General features: G+C 32.6%; 1 protein-coding gene across 2 annotated transcripts in view; it reads left to right on the top strand.

The window, feature by feature from the left end:
- Window positions 1-16,681, top strand: part of PLAGL1 (PLAG1 like zinc finger 1) — a 137,076-nt gene that overhangs the window by 26,023 nt on the left and 94,372 nt on the right. For both annotated transcript variants that reach the window (XM_074309639.1, XM_074309638.1), the window contains exon 2: window positions 7,369-7,489. The gene's annotated coding sequence lies outside the window, so the exon portion shown is untranslated. The remainder of the gene's footprint in view (window positions 1-7,368; window positions 7,490-16,681) is intronic.

A 16,681-nucleotide genomic window follows, 5' to 3' on the forward strand; every position in this document is an offset into this window, starting at 1 on the left:
CTAAGCTGAGTAACTGGAAATAGAAATTAGGAGGGAGGTTAATTTTGACAGAATGATAATGCCTTCAGTTTTGAACAAGTTAACTTTGAGATGAGGTTGAAATTCTAGCTGGAAATGGCCAGTAGGCAGTTGGGGATGAGGACTAGAAATGATTATGTTATTTATTTTGAATCTCTTTATAATTTAAAAAAATTTTTATATTACTTTTAAAATTAAGCTTTTTATTTTCAAAACATATGCTTAGATAGTTTTCAACATTCACCCTTGCAAAACCTTGTATTTGAAATTTTTTCTCCCTCCCTTCTCCTCATCCCCTAGAGTCAAGTAATCCAATATATGTAAACATATTCAATTCTTCTATACATATTTCTATAATTATTATATTCCATAGGAAAACTCAGATAAAAAAGGAAAAAATGAGAAAGAACAAAAATGCAAGCAAACAACAACACAAAAAGTGAAAATACTGTTTGTGATTCACATTCAGTCCCTATGGCCCTATGGTCCTCTCTCTGCGTGCAGATGGCTCTCCCCATCACAAGACCATTGGAACTGGCCTGAATCACCTTGCTTTTGAAAAGAGCCATGTCCATCAGAATTGATCATCATATAATTTTGCTGTTGCTGTGTATAATGTTCTTCTGGTTCTACTCACTTCACTTAGCATATGATATTACTTTTTTCTGGTATGAAATTTCCTTTTTGTCTCTTTTGCTTGCTAATTTTTTTTAAGACAGTGTTGTTTTGAGGAGCTTTAATTTTTTCTTGTAAAAATTTCTAGTAATTTTGTTTTATTTTTTGGCATTTCTGCCATTTTTGAGACTAAGGGGTCCCAGGCTTCTTTGCAACTTCTTATTTTTACCATCTTTCTATTATTCTTCAAAATAAATTTATAGTAATCTTCTCAGTTTCCTCATCTGCAAAACTGAGGGAACTACATGGCTTCTAAACTTCCTTCCAGATTTGATTTATGATCTTAACCTATAATCAGCTGAAAGATTAGGTCTCACTAGTTACCATCATATGCATACAGTATTTGTAAAGCCAATAAAAAGGCAGCTAGTTTTCCATCCTACTATATTATTACCTTGGTATTTACAAAACAATTACAGCTTTGAACTGTGCATATTTGACTCAACTTCCTATAATAACTTGCAGTGGCTTGCCTTTTTTTGACTTCTAGAACAAGCAAGGATTTTTGTTTTGTTTTAGTATGGGAAAATAGCTTTTATTGTAACCTGTGGGTGTCATTTCAAATGAATATATAGTTGGATTGAAGTTGTCTGAAGTTTCTGAATGGCTAAATACCCTTCTACCTCTCTATAAATGTGTAACATCTGTAAACACAGCCGAAGGCCAGAGATATTTCTGTTAGTTCTAATACTATGCAATATTGAGACCTGCCTTTCAACATGTAATTTTAATGGTATTGACATTACATGACTTTGGCATAACATTCTGAAATTTAAACTTTCATGCTACAGTAATTGTAACATTCTTTGAAGAAATTAAAAAGTGATAGGCTGCCTCTATCATGCTTTTATTTTGTTAAAACAGAAATTTTGGGAAGTGTTATAGTGGCATCTTTTCTGTAATTCCCGTACTTACTTATAGAAGTTTAAATCTTAGAGGCAAAAGATCCTTAAGTGATTATCTAGTTCAGCCATCTGCTTATTCCTATTTTTACATATGAGGTAATTGTTGTCTGGAGACTTGAAGTGATTTGTTTGAAGTCACCTGTCTGACTCCTAGTGTAGCCTTCTGTTGATGGTGTCTTCAGAAATAATTGTATTGCATATCACTGTAATTAATCTGGCAAAAATTACCTGCAGCAACTTTGTTTACCCCTTTTCTCTCATTTTCCTTCCCCCATCCCTGCCCCTAATAGAGAGTCTTAGATTATTAATGAATGATATGGGAGGAGATAGTAGATGGGAAAAGATAGAATTGGAAAAAAAGGAATACATCCTTTAATATTGAAAAATGAAAAAAATTCTGTGCTTTTACTAGATTGCTAACTAAAGGGAAATAAAGAAAAAAAAAAGAAAAATTGAACTGTAAAGAAATATGATAAAGCAATTATTAAATTTGTGTTTTAGACCTCAAATATTTAATTTTTATAAGGTTTTAGTTTATATTTTTTTGGAAGGCTTCAAAAGAAAATCTTTGTTTCTGTTAAGCCACCTTGATCCTTTTGACCAAAAACAAAAATTTGAGTGACATTTCCACTTAATTATTCCTTGTTTGATTTTTTTTTTTTTGGAGGGAAATTAACCCCAGAATTTGTTAGTCACATCTTAGCCTGTGTACAACCCCTTTATAGGAACACATGGAATATGATCCTTAAAACTTGTTCGAGAAAAGGATATTTGAAAGAACTATTCTCTCCCTGTCCTCTCCTTAGACAATTTATATTTGTTTTATATGTGTCACTGAGCAAAAAAAAAATTATTGGGATTTTTTTTTTAACCTAAAAATATTGTATATATATTCAGGTGTTTGGATTTTTGTTTTTTCCTTTGTTTTGTTTTTTTACATCTAGCCTAGTAATTTTGTTGAACAATTTCTGTTGTGGTAGTGGTGGTAGTGGTTTTTTTTTTTTTTTTTTTTTTTTTTGTTTATTTGTTTGTTTTTACTATGGTCCTTTAGACCAAACCATATTCGTTTGGTTACATACTAATTTACATACTCCTTTACAAGTAGTTGCCTTGATGCTAAATCTTGTAGGTATTAGTAAGATGTAAATGCTATAGATGTCGATCTGACAATATCTAAGGATCAGCATAACTAACTTATATAGATTCATCACCAGCAGATTAAACATCTAATAGGGGATTTTTGGAGAGTTTAAGACTGCAACAACTCTTGAAGATTTTCATCAGGAATTTTGATGTGTAGGTGAAGAGAGTAATTACATTAGTGAAATGTTTTGTGAATTTTTTTTTTATTTTTTTTCCTGAGTCAGTTGGGGTTAAGTGAATTGGTCCAGGGTCACATAGTTAGGAAGTGTTAAATGTCTGAGATCAAATTTGAACTCAGGTTTTCCTGACTTCAGGACTGGTGCTCCATCTATGGGGTTTTGTGAAATCTTGAGAAAACAATCAGCCTAGTAATCATTTGCTTCTTGGTTCTTAATGAATGTGTGGGCCTACTGAGGCAGTCTACATATCACTTCTTAAATCCCTATCTCATCATTATGACACTTAAGAATATTTTTGTTTGTAAGCTATTTTTAATGTATTAAATCAATTGTAATAATCAGAAATTGGATTTATATTGATTGCTATAATTTGGTTCTCAAGGCTTGAAATGAGACCATCAGAAGTCATATTTTTTTCTGTTCTCAGAAAGATAAAAATGTTGTCTTGAACATTCTCACTTTCCAAAATTATCACTCAGCTATAAGAGAAGTATAATAAGCATTTTTTTTTGCTTAAGTAGAAAAGGAAATAGAATAAAGCAGAACAAAAAATAATAATGCAAAAGAGAGAAAAGGAAATAGGTTTTTAAAAATGGTTTGGATACGAGGGAGTACAGGAAAAAATGAGCAAAGTAGAAGAGGAAGATAAAGGCTATTTTAAAATTCTCTGAAGGAGAAAGAAAAACAAAAGTCATTCTCCCCACCCTCCCAAATCCTTTCAAATAAAAATAGAAACTTAATGAGCAAGCACTAAAAAGAAGAATTGAAAGATTATAGATAAAAATCACGTTGCTTTGGATGTATCAGAAAGCATTCACCTTCATCTTAAAGTACTTTAAAAGTACAGAATCATAGTATTGGAATTACCCAGAATTAGAGCAAGAATTTCTCAAAATTTTGAATGGCAGATGATGCTATCAGACTATGTGAATTTGAAACAGGAAATAAGTGAGTAGCTATTTTGAAAGGTCATGTTTAGCATTGATTTTCAAGGCTCTTTCCTTCTGCTACTTGTTAAATAGGTTTTCTTTACTATTTGAGTCTATAAATTTTGAATGTGGGATGATATTTTGTGTCTGCAATCGATAGATCATTGTATTTTAAGTGAAACTATTTCTGAGTACATTTTTATTTTTAAAATAATGAAAAGTTTTTTTTAAACTATGAGTGGCTTTGAATTTCTAAATTGTCATTATAAGAATAATTAAATTCCAATGATTTACATATTGATGATATTTACTGTAGATTATCCATTTATGGTTTAGAAGCTATTTCTTGACATCAGACCTTTGCAGGACTTCAGGGAGCCATTCTTTCTAGCAACTTCTGCCTATCTTGAAAGCTCTTGGTGTCATCTTTCACCTTACATTAATTCTAAAAGAATAGGAAGAATGATTTCCCTCTCCTCCCCCTTCTCTGTGTCCCTCCTTTCTCTCTATCTCCTTTCCTTTCCCTCCTCTCTCTCTCTCTCCCCCTGCTCTCCTCCCTCTTCCTTTCCTTCTCCTTCTTCCTCTCCTTCATCATTTTTGTCAATGCTTCCCTCTCCCATATTCTATCATGTTTGGCTAAGAAAGTTAATTAGTTAGATGACTGTCTCAGTGGTAAAAAACAAACAAACAAACAAACAAAAAACAGTATTTGTGAGTCATTTGAGATTTAGAAAAATATATTCACTTACAGAAATCAGTAAAAATGTAGGTAGTAGGGAATCTCCTTACTTATAAAAAATTCAGCTTTTATTAGATGACCATTTAATTTATTTGATGATCATTTACATTTTTCTTTACAATTTTATTTCAGTTTTTAGCAGTTATGATAAAAGAATTCTCCACAGTTAATTTAATATCAGAAATTAGAATGAAAACCTTTTGGAGGTGTACTTAGACTATGTAGAAAAGCTATGTTGCTGAAAAATATTTTTGTAAATTACATATCTTAATTTATATTAATGGAGTAGCTAGGTGTTGTGGATAGAATGCTAGACTTGAAGCCCAGAGTTTAAAACCTGTCTTTAAATAACTATCTTGTGATCTTCAGTATATCCTGTCTAATCTTAAACCTAAATTTTAACCCTCTCTCAGGCTCAATTTTCTTATTATGAAAAAGAGAAGCATAATGGCACTTAACGCAAAGAGTTTTTGTGAGGAAAAAATGAAATATATATGTAAAGTGCTTTATAAACCTTTAAGGGCAATTTGTGATCACTCTTATTGTTCTTCATTATAAACTTGGAAGTGTTTCTTTGGTAAAAATTTGACCCTAAAGCAATAAAATAACAACTAAGAATATGGTTATTTCTAAGAAACCTTAATGGCTATTTTAAGATACAGGATTGCTTGTAGCAGCTATGCCTTATATATTCAGTCCACCTTCCCTTTAATTTCAGTCCAGGTTTCTCAAGCTCTAGTTTTTGTCAAATCCTTAGACTTAGAGTTAGAAAGAGCATAATCTCCAGGAGATATATAGCTTGGAAAAGAGAATACTTTAGAAAACATGAATCCTATTTTCATATGGACATAACCTCCATGTGATATGTAGCTTGGAAAAGAGAATACTTTAGAAAACATGAATGTTGTTTTCATATATTTGAAGAATTATCATGTTCAAGAGGAATTAAGATTATTCTGCTTTGTCTTAGAGGGAAATTTTTGGGACAGTTGTGTATGAAAAATTTAAACTTGATGTAAAGAAAAACATTTTTTTAACAATTAAAACTAACTAAAAGAATAAATTTCTGCTTAGATGTGATAAAGGTGATTGATATTCTTCACTTAAGTTTCAGGTAGAGGCTGGATGATGACTTGTCAGAAATGATGTAAAAGGGACTTTTCTTCAAGACTAAGTCACCACTAAAGCTCTTTTCCAAATCTGAAATTCTATGATTCTCTGACCTCTGAGATCATAAAGCATAACCTTACTCCAAACATCTTCCTTCGCTGTTTAATTTCAGCACTCAGCACTGATCAACCTTGTTCATATTTTGTTTCCTCCTGTATCTTCTTCCTTGATTTGAACAATTTGGTATCTAGTACCTGTTACTCCATTTCATGACCTCCAGGCTTACACTGTCATTAGAAATAATTCCTGAATACCAGGTTACTCACATGGCTGCTGTTGCTACTTATTCCTTTGCTTCTTAAGTACTTTTACCCCATTAGGACATTTATAAACTTTTAGTTTTAAAGTTTTAGCAGAAAAATGATATTTTTTGATTTAAAAAATCTGCTAATTCAATTAGTAGAGGTTAATGAGCCCATCTTCAATTTTACTTTCCTTTGAGCATAATAGCATGGAGATCTAAAGCAGTAATTCTGGATTTATCCATATCCAAACCTTATTATATAAATTGTGCCTAAACTGTAGGTCTCTTTTGTGCTAATTCCCATTCCCATTTATCCTCGTTTTTTACTTAGTTTCCATAGCTCTTAGATGTTACTGCTTTCTTTTCACTGTGCATCTTTTAGCTTATTGAAATGAAGTTTCATAAACTGGCTGAAATACTAAGGGAGTAGTAGAGGAATAACGAGATAATCAGAATTGGTTAAGACATCGAGTGCATAAGATTCAATTTCAGAGGGAAATATGGGAATTGATTTCTTTCCCTCCTGTATTTTTCTTCTGTGGGTCCCTTCTTCAGCTTGTATAAAAGCCTCATGCTCACATAGCTCCTAAAAATATTCAGCGTAGATTCATGATATACTATGTTTGAGAGACCTTTTTTTTTTTTTTTTTTTTTTTTTTTTTTACAAACTAGTCATCTTTTTATTTTATTTTTCCTTTCTATTGATTGGCTTTTATGGAATAGAGAGTGAAATGGAGAAGACGATTCAAGGCAGATGAGACATAGCACTACTCATAATTACTCTATACTTGAGGGATTTTGGGTGGATAAGAACATAGCCTATAACTCTGCATCCTTTCCTTTACACAGAACAAAACAGCTAGATATGATTTAATAGGCTTTTTTTTTTTTTTTTTTTTTTTTTTTTTTTTTTTTTTTAATGTAGAAGAATCTGCTTGGAGGTAGCACTGGTTAATTACACTGCTTACTACACTGGAATTGCCTGTCTAGAGAGAAAGGCCTCATTTATATCAGTCTGATGAAGGAGCTATCCATGGTGCTTATGTCAGATACTGGCCTTCATCTACTTTTACTGCTGGCTTGGATCCTCTATGACTACCCAGGTTCAACTGCTGACTAAAAACAGTAATACATTTGGGGGAAGGAGGAAATATAATCCATTTTGGAACAAATTAATGCTTGAGAACATGATATATCAAAAAACCAAAACAGTTCTATAGTTCATCAGAATTAGATATAGGAATTTCAGCTTTGTAAACTAATAAGATTTGGAATCCAGGAAATTAATTTTATGTTAAAAATGAGATCATAGATTTTAATCCAAGTTCAGATTGCTATCTTAAACTCCTATTTTTGTATACTTTAGGGAGAAATTGGATTTGTGAGTTTGTCCTGCAGTGATTGATGGCTTATGTGTTTTAAGCCACAAGACAGTCATGCCGTAGAATGAGAATCAAAAAATGGAACCTTTTCTCAAGAACTTCAAGGTAAGGTGTGGAAATTCCCCTCCTGTAATATAAAAACTTGAGTTTTTGCCAGGAGCTTGCTTTTTCTCTATTTAATTCACATATGCCATGTTAAAAACCTTGGGCCTTTTAGGATTAAAAAAAAGAATACTAGACATTCCAGTAATAATTTTCAAGCATTAAAGCTTCTGCTAATAGTGAGAAATGTGTTTTGTATAGTATGTGCTTATCTCTCTCTCTTTTGTGCGTGTGTGAGTGTGTGTGTGTGTGTGTGTGTGTGTGTGTGTGTGTGTGTGTAATCATATGCATCTGCTTTAAGGTGTATGTGAGAAGAGGATTATTTAGGGAATATGTATTTAGTTAGGGATAGCACATTCTCCTGAGACGAATTGAGATGTGGTCTATCTGTCTATCCATCCGTCTATCTGTATTAGATGCAGAAGGATCTGGACACCTTACTTAATATAAAAATGTCAGACCACATGAAAAAAGTGCTTTACATCATATAAAATTCTTACATTACAACAACCTTATGGATAGATAGTATAAATATTATTATACCTATTTTACAGATTGGGAAATTGAGACTGAGAGAGGTAAAATTACTTGCTTATAGTGCACAATTGGGTGTAACTGACAGGGCTAGAACTTGAAGTTTTCTAATATGTGTTCATAGAATGCTAACAACATAGAAAGATTGCAGATTTCTGAATTCCTTTTCTGCTATGAATCAATTGAATGCTATCATCTCTTCTCAGCTCATTAGGAAAAAATAAGTAAACATTTTTAACAAATCTTTGAAGTGCAATTTGTAATGCTAATTTAAATTTTCATGAAAAATTTACATTTTGCCCTTTTTATCCTAAATAAAATAAACTACTCATAAATTACATAGTATATGAGCATACACTCATACACACATACAAATTAATAAAATTTTATGTGCTATCTAATGGCTTTAAAACACTTCACATACATTTTCTTATATGCTTTCAAGAACAACTCTATGAAATGGGTAAGTAGTCTGAATATTATTAGCCTTAGCATATAGATGATGAAACTGATGACCAGTTTCAAGTCAAGTTACTTACCTGAATAGAGGAGCTAACACAGATCTTTTGATACATTGTCCAGAATTTCTCTGTTATATCATACTACATTTGGCATGTGTATGTATGAGTAATCATAAAGGCTTGTATTATAACATGCCCTCTTGGCAGTTACTATTACCAGTCCGTCCTAGGCCCAACAGAGTACCTTTGACCACTGACCTTTGCAGTGTCAACTCTACCTGGCTTGCCTCCTCTGAAGCCTTCAAAAGTCTGTGATCAGAATTTCTTGAATAGTTGTTTAATAACCAGTAGCGCACTCAAGAACAGCCACGTGTGATCTTAAAAGACTTTATTATACCTACTCACATAATGCCCTAACTTAATGCCCTGACTTGTTAACTCTCTAGTGAACACCTGTTCTGAAGATCCATGTGTTCACTACCAAACTCCTTACCTCTCTCGGCTATCCATCATCTTGGCTTGGCTACTTCAGGCTAGGGAGCCAGGTTAAAAAAGAGTGACTTACTGCCTGCAGTAGGCTTATAAAGGATCTGTGAGGTCACACACACAGCCAACCAGTGAGAGAGTCATCACCCATTACGAAGCTATCTCAATATGGTCAAGATCCCACCACAGGGCAGTCCTATATCTACAGAGATTACTTCTGGACAACTCAATCTCCTGTTGCACCATGGCCACTCATTTAAAGGATCCTTACATTGTATGAAGCATATCAACTTTGCCAATATCACTGAATCACCTCCACCAACTTTGATTAATTTTTGAGTGTTGATGGCCAGCTAAGTAGTTCATTGGATAGAACAGTGGACCTTGAGTTAGGATGACAGGATTTTAAATGCAGCCTTATACACTTACTAATTATGTAACCTTGAGAAAATGATCTAACCTCTGTGTGTCTCAGTTTCCTCAACTGTAAAATATGGATAATAATAGTACCTACATTTCATCATTCTTGTGAAAATCAAAAGCAATAAAAATTTAATAATGTTCTTGACACACAAATTGTGCTGTATAGAAGCTATTATTATTATAATTATAACTGCATGTATTTTTGGAGGAAGAACTGGTTTAAAGGAAATTATTTGGTAAATTGTTATAACTCCTAATCAGCCCTTATAATGTTATGCATATATCTAAATTCACTTAAATAATTTTATTTTTTAAGTGCTGCTTTTTGACAGAATATATTAATTATGAAATTAGAAGGCATGCCAGAGAGGAGATAGGTAATGTAGAAATAGTTAACAAATGTCTAATTTTCCTTATGAGAACAGGTGGGATCTTATTAACTGCAATCATATTGAGAAAAACCCAAATAACTAAGATTTAACCTTCCCACACTAGAGTTAAAAAGATGAGGAAAAATTTAATTTCATGTTACCTACATTTTCAGTAAATAGCTTAAGTTTTTAAAATCTGCTAATATAATTTCCTACTGGAAGACCAAAATGTTAGAGACATTTGTGACCATCTAAATCATAGATGTGACTAAAAGCTAATTGTAATACCAATGAGATTTTTAAAATTAAGAAATATCTCAATTTAGATATGTTTGGATAGATTAATTTGCTGGAATATCTCATTTTCTGGCTGAAATTTCATATTTGAGACCTTAAACTTAAGTCATTTCCAATACAAGAAAATTGAAATGTTGATATGGTTGATTAAATGTACCTGGAAGTTGCATTTCATTTGCAATTTTAGTCTATACATGTGTGTTACTATTTAAAATATTAACCTATTATTAAAATTGTTAATCTATCATTTATTAGGAGGCTTGCATAGTATAATGGGAAAAGCACTGGCTGTGTAATTTTAGGTCCTAGGTTTAAATCTCTAACACATTTTTTTGTGTGTCTTTGGGAAAATAATTTAACTTTCCTTAAAATCTATAAAATGAGAGAATTGGTTTATTTGAATTCTATGTCCTTTGTAGCACTAGATTTATGATTTTATGATTCCATGAAGCATAGAACTTTCAATTATAAATTTATGATTTCATAATTCTATGAATCAAAGAGCTGAAGCAATTTTGAAAGCTTATCTAGTTTATTCTAAATAGACAATACCTCCCCATATATACCAACAACTCTAGAGTAAAATTAACCCTCATCAATATCTCATTTCAAAATCTTATCACTCCTGTAGTCAGAAAGTCATCTTATAACTGTTATCTTAATTCATCCTGATAAACATCTATTTCTTTCTATACTGTTTTTAATGTTGCTAGAAAAGAGCTGATCAGCATCTTTTGAGTACAATCCCGTTACATATTTATCTCCTTTGTGCAGTGAATTTCTTCTTCTTCTTCTTCTTCTTCTTCTTCTTCTTCTTCTTCTTCTTCTTCTTCTTCTTCTTCTTCTTCTTCTTCTTCTTCTTCTTCTTCTTCTTCTTCTTCTTCTAATTCTTCTTCTTCTTCTAATTCTTCTTCTTCTTCTTCTTCTTCTTCTTCTTCTTCTTCTTCTTCTTCTTCTTCTTCTTCTTCTTCTCCTAATTCTTCTTCTTCTTCTTCTTCTTCTTCTTCTTCTTCTTCTTCTTCTTCTTCTTCTTCTTCTTCTTCTTCTTCTTCTTCTTCTTCTTCTTCTTCTTCTTCTTCTTCTTCTTCTAATTCTTCTTCTTCTAATTCTTCCTTTTTTTGTTGTTGTTGTTGTTGTTGAGGAAATTGGGGTTAAGTGTCTGAGGTCAAATTTGAACTTAGGTCTTCCTGATTTTAGGGCTGGTGCTCTATCCACTGTGCCACCTAGTTGCTCCTTGTAGTGAATTTTTTCCTGAAAAACTATGGGCAGATACTCTGTGTGGGGTGGGGTGGAAAAGGAGAGGGAAGGAGGGAAAAAGAAGAGAGAGAGAGAGAGAGAGAGAGAGAGAGAGAGAGAGAGAGAGAGAGAGAGAGAGAGAGAGAGAGAGAGAGAGAGAGAGAGAGAGAGAATATCAAACTATATTCTTACATACTATTTGAAGAACTTTTATTATAAAATCTTTTGTAAAGAGATTAACTTTTTAAAATTGTAAATGATCAGTTCCCATTTACACTAATATTCTTTCCTGATGTCTTTTCTTGGCCTAAAGGCAACCCTTGATTCTTAACATCTGTGCCAGCAGATAATAAGCTTGGGTAGGTCCTATCAACCTTGAAAGACTTGAAGTTCTGACCTGTGACAGACTCTATTGTGTCTATCATCAGAAGAAGAACTTAACTAAATTCAGAAATACTCTTATCAGAGTTGGTTACCAGTTGATATGTTTCTCTTTCTTTACATTCATTTCCCTCCTCTCCCTTCTTATATTTATTGTTCTTGTTCTTCCTCCTTTCCTTCTCTCTTCTCTCTAGCTCATTGTCTGTCAACAGTGGGAAGGGTGTTGTGTTCTGCATTGGTCTAGGGATTTCCCACACTGATGAAATTAGATATTTTCTTAAATGATTGAAAAATCAGATTCCTATATTTTCTTTATAAATGTGAATTTTTCACAAAGAGATCATTTAAATCAAGATATACTGAAGTATATTAGATATCCTTTCACTCTTTCTAGAGTATATAGCTACCACCTTCAGAAGGCATTTTTTCACCTTACATCTGGACTATTGCTGTAACCTGTTGGTTGATTTCCAGATCTCAAAGCTCTCTATGCCACTCAGCTATCAGAGTGATCTTTCTTAAAAGCATTTCTGACTATTTCATTCCCAATTCAATAAACTTCAATGGTTCCCTATGGCCTCTAGGATCAAATACATATACCTCTGATTTGCTTTAAAAGCTCTCCATTACTTAGCCTTTTCTGAATCCTTTCTATTCTGCTGCACTTTCCTCATATCCATGTACTCTGTGATTCAGTTCCACTAGCCTCCTTGCTTTTTCTTATGTAAGATACTACATGTCCCAGATATGTGTATTTTTACTGGCTGCTCTCTATGCCTGAAATTCTCTTCTTCCTCTCTTTATTTCCTGACTTCAGGACATAAAAGAAAACAAAAATAAGAACAAACAGCAAGATTAGACCAAGTAGAGATATAGGAGATTCATACTGGAAGTGACAGTTATGAAGATTTTGAAGGCTTGGTTCAAAAGCTATCTGAAGGATGGGCAGATAACCAAAAAATGGAAATAATTTAAAAAGTGTAAATGAGAGAACCTCAATTATTGTTGCCACATATGATAACTTTCTGGTATATATGTATATGATATATATTTTTGGAGGGAGATAATGTATACACACATTGTAGTAGGGAAGAGAGATTTTTATAAGCAGTATGTCATAAAAAACACATTTTTCCTGAAAGATGTAAAGAAAATGTTTCCACTGTGATTATTGGTGGGGGTTTTTGTCTTTATTTTAGTTGAGCAAAATATCACCTAAAAGTCTCTCTTGTAACAAGGTATCTCTCAAGAATATATTTAAAATATTCAAAATTCCTTCAAAGATATGCTGATAGGAACAAAATTATTAGACTTTCTGATCTTTAATATCTGGCAAGATATTATTAAACAAGGAGAAATACACTCACCAAACATGGTCACTACTTTCACAGAGGAGATCTTGTGTAAAGGATAAGTCCAAAAGGGGTATACTAGAGATGTTTCTGGATGACATTGTGTAAATGCGTCAAGCCTTGGAACATTTACAGATCCTCTTGGAAATGGTCCATAAATGTACAAGAGTTTTAACCTTGATCTAAATCTACATAGGAAATCATAGACATCAGAAAAAACCAAGTAGATGAAGAATATCTCTTTTTCATATAATGCATACATTTCAATTGGCAATCTATTGAATTCATTCATTAGAATATACAAACACATATATTTATATGTGTGTGTTTGTGTATACCCATTTGAAGACACTATAAATGAACAAAAATTGGGCCTAGATTAAATGGGAGAAGAACAGGTTGGATTGTTTTTGGAAATTGAAGTTTGTTTAATTATTCCCAAACTTCCCCTTGAAGCAAAATCCTATCTTAAAAAAAAAAAAAATTTATATTCAATTGTGGTATAGGAATATTATGGGATATTATTGTTCTATAAGAAACGACCAGCAGGATGATTTCAGAGAGGCCTGGAGAGACTTACATGAACTGATGCTGAGTGAAATGGCAACAAGAAAATTATATGATGATCAATTCTTATGGATATGGTTTTCTTCAATAATGAGATGATTCAAACCAGTTCCAATTGTTCAGTGATGAAAGAGCCATCTACACCAAAAGATGTAGAACTCTGGGAACTGAGGGTGGTTCATAATATAACATTTTCATTCTTTTTATTATTTGCATACATGAATGCACATATATGCAAATATATGCATCTGTAGTCACATGCTTATATAGAGACATACAGATATGCATATGCATGCAAGCTTGCATGTATCTAGCTGAATACATGCCCGCATGCACATATATACATATCTAGAATGTATGGTGAACTCGACTGAAAGTTAAATAGGAGAGTGGGTTGAATTGCATTTGGAAAATTGAGATTGCTATTAATTACCATACTCTTCTCCCTAAAACAAAGACCCATCTTTTTAACATCAGTATTTTTCTGTGATGCTGTATGGCTATGAGTCATAGAACATCAGAGTCTAAAAACAATTAAAGTTGAAGGTCATCCAAAGGGTAATGGAGGGCACATGGTAGGTATAAATAGATTGCAGCAATGGAGAATTATACTGGTTCCTATATGTATTTGTATGAATCATTGCTATCCTTGAGGAACCTATTCTATTTGAGTTGGTTCTCAGAAGAAGCATCATTTGGGAGATCCTCCAGATGGCAAATTTCTTAGGTGAAGACATTTTGTCTTTGGTTCAGAGGAGCTCTAAGATGTACTTTTAAGTAGTGAAAATGAGAGAAAGGATGCCATTAGTATCAGTATCATATCAGGGAAAGAGGGAGGTACTCCCATATCTGTACTATCTAAATTATCTCTTCCCCACCTCATCTTTTTTAGTTCTAAGAAATGACCAAAATCATGTTTAATTAAATGTTTAGTGTTTGTTAAAACCAAGAGTGATTTTTAATGAATTTAACATTTATTTTTTGAAAAAGAAAAATATACTGTATGCATAGTGTATTGGGACTGGTACATGATTACTATATACTTTAAGGATCCATAATTTTAATTATTTGGGGTGCTTTCTCAATCAAATAGAGCATAATCCTTTCACATCATAATAAATAAGAGTGCAAAGGTTGAAAGACTCATTGCATGCTGGATCTCGAGTAATGTAAATAGGTTGGTTCTTGGATAGTAGACATAGTGTGTTACCTAGATCATACTTGGCATCTCTTCCACTTAGTAGGACTTTTCAGTACTTATACTCTAATAATAGATATAATATTCATCAAAATTTTTTATAAAGATTAAAATATCCTTTGAAAAAGCAGAATCACTTCTGAGATATTAGAGTATTTATTGTATTTATACTTATTTTTTATGACTTGGAGCGTCAATTTTATGATTGAAAATGCTCAAAAGAGTTTTGAATTTACATCTTTGTTTTTATATGTTGTTGACTGTATTTATGGTTATATAGAATCTGGAAGATGAATGGGATAATTATTAAGTCATCTTGTCTAATCCAATATAGAAATCCCCTTTAGGAAATCCTTCACAAGTATATCATCTGCTTCAAGATTTCCATTGACACAGGTTTTAATTGTTAGAATGACTAAAAAAAAAGTTAATTCTAATTTGATAAAATCTAGCCAATATTTTTAAGCCTTCAATAGAAGACAGTGGAGTCTTTTAGAACTGGACCAGCAGTCTTATTTGAAGCAAAGTTCTTGATCAGGAACAAAAGTCCAGTGATACCTTTGTTCCTGTGGGAAAATTTGATCATTTAATGGTTTGTTTCCAAGAAAAAGTAGGAGTTGCTTGTAATCCATTTGAGTTTTCACTGTATTGTAGAAACAGGCTCATTAATTTCTGTTTCTTAGGGATACATTTGATTGTAATTTATTTTTGGAAGAAAAATTAGAGTTTGAAATTGTGCTGCAGTTGATTCAGCCTCTGCTGAAAGTTTTGATAGTTTGTGTGAAACAGGATTGATGTGTTATAAAATCTGCTCCTGCTTTGGTGATGTGTGAAATCAATGGTATAAACTTTAATGGTAACACCTTTTTCCTTGTAATGTTCAAAGAGATTTTAACTGCAAGCTTGAAAATTGCTATTAAACATCTGGGAACAAAAATGCCTAGGGCAAATGAGTAGGAGGGTCCTCAAGAGAAGAGAATGTGAAAATATCGCATAGTCATATCTTTGTTCCCTTCCTAAATCCCAATATAACATATATAGGGCCTAATTTGTAGATTTCCTGACATTCTCTGGTACTATTTTAGGATAAAACATGCTCATACAAAGAACGGACAAGTTCTTTAAGTATTGGAATTATCATTGATGTTTCTCTAGTAAACTTTGGCTATGATTTACTTTTTTTCTTATGTGTTTCTCCTAATCTCAGTCCTTTTACTGGTCAGTGAGCCAGTTTCTTCCTAGGATCTTTCACATTCATCCTCTCTTTACCTTGCCCATGAACACTAGTTCAGATATCCCATTGCCTTTTGCCTGGACTGTTGTAACCAGTGTCCTAATTTTAACATTCCCTCTTTTCTAGTTTATCTGGTGCATGATATCTTTAGGCTGGTTTTAGAGGCCCTTCATAATCTCTAATTCCAGTCTACCTTTCCAATTTTGTCATGCTCTGTTTCCTCTGACATATAGTATATCAGCCAAACTGAAATATATGCTGTCCTTAATATATTTCTTTTTCTTTTTCTTTTTTCTTTTTTTTGCCTGTGTTAACACTATACCATTACTTATGTTATCCAAACCTGGAATATCTTCTCTCTTCCTCTCTCATTTCTTCCTGTTGACAAGCTATTAACCTTTGAATATTCAGCTCAGATGCCACCTCCTCCATGACACCTTCCCTGATCTCTTCAAATGAAAGTTCTCTGTGTGTCTTTCTCTTGCTATCCTCTTCCCTTTACTTTTTCCTTCCTCTCCCTTTCTTTCTCTCTCTCTTCCCCCATGATCTCTTAGCATTTTGTTCACTTCAATTAAATTATAAAGATTTATTTTTGCTTCACAAAGTATTATATTTATTTATTATGTTAAAATTTTTATAAATTATTCTATTTGTA

This window comes from Sminthopsis crassicaudata, chromosome 4 (genome assembly GCF_048593235.1).
Source record: "Sminthopsis crassicaudata isolate SCR6 chromosome 4, ASM4859323v1, whole genome shotgun sequence".
Taxonomy (NCBI): Eukaryota; Metazoa; Chordata; class Mammalia; order Dasyuromorphia; family Dasyuridae; genus Sminthopsis; species Sminthopsis crassicaudata.